Below are 9,053 nucleotides of genomic sequence, written 5' to 3'. Positions count from 1 at the left end.
ACAGAATCTTGATTCCAATGACTGAATAGTGAAAAGTGAGGTAATGTTACCAAGAATGCAGACCTGTCCCAGAGGAGCTTAACTGGGAAGCAAATGGATAGGGATGTGGGGTCAATAACTAGAGAGAGAGTTACAGTGTCGTGCTCTCTCTTTCTCTCTCTCTCTCTCTCTCTCTCTCTCTCCCTTTCTCCTATCTATCTAATGCATGAGAGTTCAGTAGACTTATTGTTCAAATGGAGGAAACAAGAAAAGAAAAGCACTAGAAATATAAAGGAGGCAAGTTCATTTATTTTTATGAGATTTAAATAAATGATATACTATACTAAAATAAAGTCTGGGTATTTCTAATTATAAAAATTAAAATCACAAAATAGTAGAAAATAATATGGATAATGATGTTTATAATCTTTTGATTGAAAGGTAAGATAGACAGAATAATGACCCCTCAAAGATGTCCATGTCCTACTTCTTGAAGCCTGTTGATATGTGTTAAAAAACAAAATTCAACCCAGTAAATTATGAAAAGCCAATTGACTTTATTAAATGATTTATGAATTGAGCAGCATCTCATCCAGCAACTGGAAGGGCACACTGAGGGACTGTACAAAATGGAGGTTTTTATAGGGATGAAGGGTGGGGCAAGGGACCTATTAACAAAAGAAAAGGAAAGATTATTTTTAAAATACCAGAACATCTTTTTTTTTTTTTAATCATATAGATTGCCTCTTCTTCCTACAAGGGATGGAAAGGGCCCAAGTAATAGATACCTCATTGGTGTTGACCAGAAAATCCTAGACTAGTCAATTTATATTACATTTCTAGAAGAGGTTGAAACACCAATTAGATCAGGCATTAAATCAAGGTTTGGTATCATAAGCGTTAGCGCAAGTGATGCCATTTCGGGCCTGTGGTTTTCCTTCACATATGTTACCTTGCATAGCTCAAAGGATTTTGAAGATTGATTAAATTAAGGATGTTGAAATGGAGAGATTATTCTGGATTCTGGGTGGGTGCAGTATAATTACAATGGTCCATATAAGAGGGAGGCAGAAGGGTCAGAGTCAGGATGAAGATGGGAGATGTGTATGTGCATGTGTGTGTGTGTGTGTGTGTGTGTGTGTGTGTGAGAGAGGGCTGGACTGAATAGACAGAGTCAGCGTTTGCGGTGGACAGATTGCCTAGAATTCCCAAGGGGGAAATACCAGTAGAGAGAGAGAGAGAGAGAGAGAGAGGGAGAGCGCGAGAATTTTATGTTGCAAGACTTAAAGATGAGCCCAGGAATTGAGGTGACCACTAGAAGCTGGAAAAGGCAAGGAAATGGATTCTCCCTCGGTGCCTCCAGAGGAATACGGCCCTGCTGAAGCCTTGATTATAAGACTTCTCACCTCCAGAACTGCAAGCTAATGATTTGTGTTGTCTTAAACCACAAGTTTGTGGTAATTTGTTATAGCAATATAGAAAGCTTATACAAAAAAAAACATGAGATGGCAACCAGAAAACAAAGAGAAAATAGATGTCAGTTCCAAATTATAAACCTGCTGAAAAACAATTGAAAACCAAGATAGTTTATACAAATGACAATCTATGTGAAGACATGAAGGTTTAACAACAATAATAATAAAGCATACTATGATCAGTATAAAAAGAGTAATTCACTGGAAAGTGAGCAAAGAGTGATTATTGGTAATGTCAGAAGAAATAAAAGAAATAAAATATAGTGTGTTACTAAAAACTTCAAATTAGAGCATTGAATTAAACTTTTCCCACCTGGACACATAGCAGTGATTTATCAGACACCCAGCAGTGGCCAGAGTGTAAAGAACAGGAATTGCCATGAACTCTAGGTGAGGTCATAATTTGGTAAAAGCTTTCTGGAAAGCACTGCCAAACAGTTATTACCTAAATGATAACTGTATATACTCTTTGACTTAGCAATTCTGTTTCTAGGATTTCATTCCTTAGAAATGCTAACCCAGGTGAAAAAAGATACGTGTAAAAGTGTTCATAATAGCATTGTTTGTGTAGAAAAAAAATGAAAATGACCTAAAATGGATATATTTAGGAGATTGAAAGACATTAGTTATATTCAAATTTTTTTGTATGTCCATACCTGTAGAGAATTTTTATCAGTTTATTTGAGCCAAGCTGATAATTGCTGGGAAGAAAAATCTCAACAGATTGAGAAAATGCTCCAGAGAATGGCAGTTTTGCAGCTTATTTTACACATTAGAATCAAAGCAGGAGACATAAGAAAGATTACATGGAATCCATCGGTGGTAGATTAAGGGGGTGGAAGAAAGCAAAGCGAGGAAATATCTGAGATTGGATAAAAAAATAAAATGAAGAAACACACAGTTCTTTTACATTGGTAGGTCCAGGATAGTTAATAATTAACATTTATGGTACATAGAGATGGTATGTGGGAAACAAGATAATGATGAGGGATTCTGGATGTCATGTTCTGGTGTAGTTGTGCCATGAGTCCGGAAAAGGAGATTATGCTGACATTTCAAAGTTATTTTATCTTAGATGCAAAAAGACAATAGGCTCACTTAAGGTAAAGACTGACCTTTGCCAGGAAGGCTACAGGTCTAGGATGTGACTACCCACCGTGACCTGCTTTTAGCTAGGAATTTTTATTTTCTGATCATCCTATGTGGTTACTTTCGATCTCTGAGTTTGTAGGGCCCTCCACGCAGACCTCCCCTGAGCTTGTCAGGTATGTGGCCCCTTTTTTGTCCACAAGATAATGGACTACAGTGTTGTCTTTAAAAAAAATGGGGTAGATAAGAGCAAATATTTATAATATATTGATAAGTGATGAAAACTAGTTGCAGAGAAATTTTGATTCTGTTATAAAAATATGTATATATGTCTCATGTGCATTTGTATATTTATATAATACATAGTTGTATATTTGTGAATTATATACACATATAATTTTTATCAGTATATGAATAGGAAAATTTTTACAAGCAAACTTAATAGAGAAAAGAATGTGGTTTCAGGAAACTTTTACTCTTTGCTTTATTTATTTCTCTACCGTTTGAATTTTTTTACAACACATGTTTTATTCAGAATAAAAAACATAAAACTGAAAATTTATTTATATTAGATGTTTAATGAATCTCAAGTGATTCATAATTGAGCTTAGTGGAGCACATTATTCTCTTGGTAAAATATTACCAATTTGATTACATGTGGAGGAAAGAATCTAGAAAATCATTATTTTTGCAAAGTAGACAACAAATAAATACTTGCTGATTGAACAAATAAGTAGAAATAAATCAAGATGCTTTGGTAACTAAGAAAGGAAGGGCTCTATAAATGTCCCGTAGGAACCAACAATCATTTCTTTGATGCTTCCTGAGGAAAGAAGTGTTCGAATATTTCTTTCCCTCTTCTTGTGATTCCTGAAGCTATCCTCAGTGTCCTGACATCGATTAGGAATCTTCATATAATATAAGCTATAAACATAACCTATTAGGGAACTCATGCACAATGTTTCATATTGATTAAGAGTAAATTATTTCAGGAAGAAATTCCAGAAGAAGGTATCTCTGGAGTCTAATATCTGAATTATATGAATCAAGTGGCAGCAACTAAATCAAGTAAGATTTTGAAAGGAATTTAAAGACCTCTCATTTTAAATGTGATTATGCTTAATTGCGTAGCACTACTTAAAAAAAAATATTTTTATATATATAAAACAGTTAAAAATTTTTAAAAATATAGTTAAAAAATATATTTTGGCCATTAGCTAGCGCTTTATAATGGTGAGTGAGGTTGAGTATTCATATAACCAAATTCAGATGGACAAATGAAACCCAGTGATTGAAGTGCGCTTTATATTTGAGAAGAGTGTAAGAAGATTAAGCCTTGCATTTAAAATTTTAGAACTGTTGTCTGTTCACATGCTCACCCCCACAAACTTTTTTTGGCTACAGTTGGACAAGGCATAGACACCTGGTCCATTCAGTGTCTCTGTCCAGGCCGACTGGAAATGAATTCAGAAAGGCCAGTCCTTCTCTAAGTGTCAGTAAAACTGTAACATATAAAGTCAAGAGCAGTGGTAGGTTCATATTTCTCAGTGTGGATGGTGAGTAGAGAAAGCCTATTGGGAGGGAAGGAGGAAGGGGATTGGAGAAGGAGGAGGGAAGGAAAAGTAGGAGGGGAGGTGTGGGAGAAGTCAGGTGTGTCAAAAGAAGCAGACACAAGAGATAGTAGGAGAGCACTTCCTGGATTCTGGAAGGATCCACAGTTCTAGTTCCTTCCTAGGCCCAGATGATATTTGTATAACCACTTCTGCCTTTTTCCTCAAGCTACTTTGGTATGATTTCTACTAACCAAAGTGAAAGAATCCTAATTAGCTTTAGGGAGGAAATAGAAGGGCCTTTTGTTCAGTTTTTTTTTTCCCCCCCCCAGATAAAGCCTGGAAATCAAACTCTGTCTAGATTGCCAGAGCCTGCCTGCACCTGCCAGAGACTGTGTCTCATTTCTGGACTCTGGAGCTGGAGAATGGCGCATGTGTGTGTGTGTGTGTGTGTGTGTGTGTGTGTGCATGTGTGTGTGTGTGTGAGAGAGAGCCACGCAACCTCAGACCACCAGTTGCTCCATTCTAACACTCCGTTTCCCTCTAGAAGTGGGGAGCAGTTGGCTGCATTGGGGGAATCACATCATCACACAGGCTCTACCTTCTTTCACTCACAAACACAGAATATTGGAGCCAGAAGGGGCTTCAGAAATCATCCGGTGCAACTTCCTCATTTAATAGATAATGAAACAGAGATTTTAAGGGATGAAGAGGCTTATCCAACGCTACACAATAAATTAGTAGTAAAACCAGGAACAGAACTTTCCGGCATTAGAATTCTCCCTTTTACAGTCGGCTGAAAGTGAGCATCTGGGCTGGGCCCCAGCCAAGTGGGAAATGGTGATAAACTTTATAAAAAACCAGCAATTTGCGTCATCTCTCTTCTTCTTGGGAGGAGGCTTGGAGTTCTTATTGCCTCTTGCAGAGCATTCAGCTGTGCTCCCACAGCAAGAATAGCATTCAACTTTCCACAACCTTCATTTCCAGGGTCAGGATAGTAAATAAGAGGAAAGCTCTGAGCTTAATTGGAACTTTTTTTTCTTTTTTTGTAAAACATAATGGAAGGATCACTGAAATGTCAAAACATTTTCCAGTAATCTGGGAAACTTACCTTTGCCTAAAGCAATTACCACATTTTTCAGCATGACATTTTCATCGTCGGAAGGCTTGCAGGGAAGTAGAAGTCACACCAGGCCAGGTTATCAGGTTATCATCCTCCGCAACGGTGGAAATGGAGAATTCCCACAGAGGTTTCACAATATTTCATTTCTGTTTCTTTCAATGTTTTTTGGCTTTAAACTTGGTTTCCAAGCTATTTCATGAACCATACTTTTCCTATGTAGAAATCGCTGTCATTAAATCATCTCAGAGTCCAAATTTCAACAGATTACTTGGACAAAGTTATTAATTTTAAAGCAGTCCAATGAATATTTACTTAATAATCAAACTGACATCAAAGCCATATTCATGGAGAGGTTTTAATAGATGGTCACATATACCTTATTCATTTTTTATTTTAATTAATGGTCACTGGCATGCACTTTTAATTAATCATTCCCTAGCTTGTGTATTGAAAGAGGACAGTGAATTTAATTGAACCCTACTATTTCAGGACTTAATTATTCAGTACTGTGCTATTTTGAGATTGGAAGTTTAGCTTGTCTGATAAATTTTTTCATGGTTAAAGTAAATTTATAGTACATACAAGGTGTCAGGGAAAGCAGTTAAAATGCTGACCTCATTCTCTCATTTCCTCATCAGAGAAACCCTATATGGTTGGCATTATTACCCTCTGTTACCCTCATTTTACAGGTGAGACAAGACGGACTCAGAGGTTAAGAAACAAGATATTGTAGCTACTGTTTTGCTGAGCTGGAAAGTGAACTCAAGTTTTTCTGACTCTACGGTCTGTGCTATTTTCTCTGCCAAGATATATTCAACAGCCATTCAACAGCAGTTTATTTATTCATTAATTAACTTCCTCATCAAACATTTATTGAGTCCCTGTAATACATGGACCAGACAGGCTCCAGCAATACCGAGATGGATAAGATCCAGACTCTACCTTGGGACTGGGTAGTGGAGATGGTTATACATGGAAGCAGATGATCACTAAACAATGTGGCCACCTCTGTCACAGAGCTGTGTACTCAAAGCAACTGTGATAAGAAACACTTTATTTGCTAATAATGAGTCATACTTATTTCTCCACTAAAGTCATATTGTTAGCATTCTTTGAGTTGCTTTGTGTAATTCAAAATAGTAGAACTAACTTTATTTCTTTAATAGCTTTCAATATTTCAGATTATACTACTTATTCTCCAAGTAGCTCAGCATTAGTTAGACTTTACCTTATTTATTTTATTGATTTCTGAGCTAGGACTATTGTAAAAGATACAGTCAGCCAAGCTGACATTTCACTCAAGAAGTGACTTAAGTTCAGAATATGAGTCAAGAGACTTTTTGTCTCTTCTAGGAAGCTAAAAATTCAAACCCTTGCTGCATCAGAGTTTTACCATGTGTTATTCCTGCAAACATTGTTCTTTGAAATCCCTTAAAATATAACTTTGAAAGTAAATATTTTCTTCAGGTATGGTTTTTGTTTTCCCCAGAAACATTTATTGAGCTCCTTCTGGATTTAGTTACTGCTGGAAGCATTGGTATATGCAAAGAAGAAACATTTATGTGAAGGAAATCTGTTTTCAGAATTGTCATTATAACAAGTCATTTCACCATCTATAAATTGGAGATAAGAGTTGCTCTGCATACTCAACAGTGTTGTAAATGGGATCAAATGAGGTAAGACATACAAAATGATTTTGGAAACTACCTGATAACTCTTGTAGCTCTTGTAAAAGTAAACTTATGTGCTTAAAGTATATAGTTAATAAATGGCAAAGTATGGGGGTGTGGTTTAAGTGGACTAAAGAATTTTGTTTTCGACAAATTCTAATTGTTTAGACATCTAGTGGTGTGAATGATTTCTTCCAACACATTCGTTTTATGGGTTCAGTTGTTGAACTTTCTCATAGCAGGACACATCTATTTTAATGAACTTTTATTTTATGTAATGCTTCTGATTCAATGCAACTAGAAACAAGTTTGATAATTGTATATTTGGTTCTTCTAGAACTCCAGTATATATCAAATAACAACAAAAACAACTAAAAGCTTTTGGCACAGTAAAATTAAAAATCTAAAAGCTTTTTAAAACTAGGAATTTAGCTCTTCACAAAGATAGACCTTTGGCTGTGAGAGCAACACTGATCAACGGTGTTGTCTTAGTCCCAGATCTGTCATACTGTACTTAAATACTGTTACAATTTGTTAAAGAAAATGCATTAATTTAAATGATTAAATCTGAGCTTTGGCTGTTGTGACAGTTTCAAACGACCGTATAAAAGGAGACAGGCTTGTGTTCATAGCACCTATGTGTAGCACGAATGGGCTGAAGGAGTGGATAATTAATGATCTTGGAGAGAATGAAGGGCTGAGCAAAAATGGTTCAGGGTGGGCCTGCATCTCTGGATCTCTGGGTAGAGCTGGCCGGCGTTAGTGAAAGTTACTGCTGGAGCTGTGTATTACCTCTGAGAGCATGTCAATACCTCTTCCTAATTCTAGTTACTATTTCCAAAGGCTTTAAAAGTAGAGTCAATTTTGTGCTGCCTGGAAGAAGAAAATAGAACACCCAATGGGCAATTGGTGTTATGAAATTATCGCATAGAATGCCTTTAAGAATGAGGGGGAAAGTAGAGGGGAGAGCAAACCTATTCTTCTATTTCCAGATAAATGGCAGAGTCTGGCAATAAAGTTTCATTGCTCATGAAGTTAGAATACTTTGATATAACAGTTCTAAGAGAGGCTTAAAGTGGCCCAGATAAATTCTTTAAACCACAGCCACCCTCCATAAGAATACATTAGGGACAGGTATTGATTGATAAAGGCAGGGAGTGGAATACTGGAAAAGCTGGTTTGAGGATTGGCTCTACTACTCAACCTGCAATGGTTAACTTTGCTTCTGAGCCTTTTTGTTGTTGAGATTTTCATATTGCTATCATATTGCTTTTAAAGTGCAAAGATCTTTTTTTTTTTCTCACAATGTTCTTTGATTTATAGCCTTGTGTTTTTATTTTGCGGATTAAGTATACAACCTTATTTCTCTGAGGGTTTCAATTATAGTTGATTCTAATTTTCTATCTGCTTACTGCAACATTTCTGTTTCTCCCGAGTTATTTCTTACATTTTGGATATCTTAACTTCTCTCTTTTATGTTGGAGCCTTTCCTCAAATGACTTATGATCCTTGGATTCCACTCATTTTTAAGAATGAGGTGATAAAAAGTTGGTCGATAACTAGGTATAAATGTCAAGGGCTTCTCAATGGGTGGCTTCTTTATTGAGGGACTTCCACAATAAAATACGTGTCTTTTCTCTTGGTCTGGTCAGTTTCTCTTCTGAAAGGTGCAAGCCTCTCTACTAGCATTCTGGAGGAAGCTAACAGATCTCACCACTTACATAATGCCCATATTTTTCAATATAACATGCCCGCCCTCTGCTCTGCCTATGTATTTAGCTCAGAATCTTTCTGGTTCATTCTTTTAAGAGCATAAGCCTCTGTCTTCTTTTGCGGTGAGAGAGACTTCTGAGGTTCTAAATGCAGTTTGTACAGATTTTCAATTTATCCTCTTGTTTTTATAACCCATCTGCGTTCCTACTCTCTTTTAATAGGGTGGCTGCAATTCTTGAAAATCAGGAGTTTTTCTATAGATCACCTGGTGTCCCCTGCTGCTCGTTAGTAAGGTCAGTCTTTTCAGCTCTGTGTCATCAATTATGTCTTATTCACCAGATTTCTAGTTCCCAAATTTTGATTTGCTATTGTCTTTTCTCTTGTTCTCTTTCTCTTTGTGGGTTTATGCTCTTAAAAATACTATCTCTACGGTCATCTAGTGTGTTGGGGAGGG

General features: G+C 36.5%; 1 long non-coding RNA gene across 1 annotated transcript in view; it reads left to right on the top strand.

Moving 5' to 3' along the window:
- Window positions 1-5,903: 5,903 nt before the first annotated feature.
- LOC112481388 overlaps window positions 5,904-9,053 on the top strand; it is a 25,213-nt gene continuing 22,063 nt past the window's right edge. Inside the window, exons 1-3 of the long non-coding RNA XR_003046893.1 lie at window positions 5,904-5,999; window positions 6,706-6,892; window positions 8,821-8,892. This is a non-coding gene — a long non-coding RNA (uncharacterized LOC112481388). The remainder of the gene's footprint in view (window positions 6,000-6,705; window positions 6,893-8,820; window positions 8,893-9,053) is intronic.

This window comes from Pteropus alecto, unplaced genomic scaffold (assembly GCF_000325575.1).
Source record: "Pteropus alecto unplaced genomic scaffold, ASM32557v1 scaffold72, whole genome shotgun sequence".
Lineage (NCBI taxonomy): Eukaryota > Metazoa > Chordata > Mammalia > Chiroptera > Pteropodidae > Pteropus > Pteropus alecto.
This window is presented reverse-complemented; position numbering and strand designations above follow the sequence as displayed.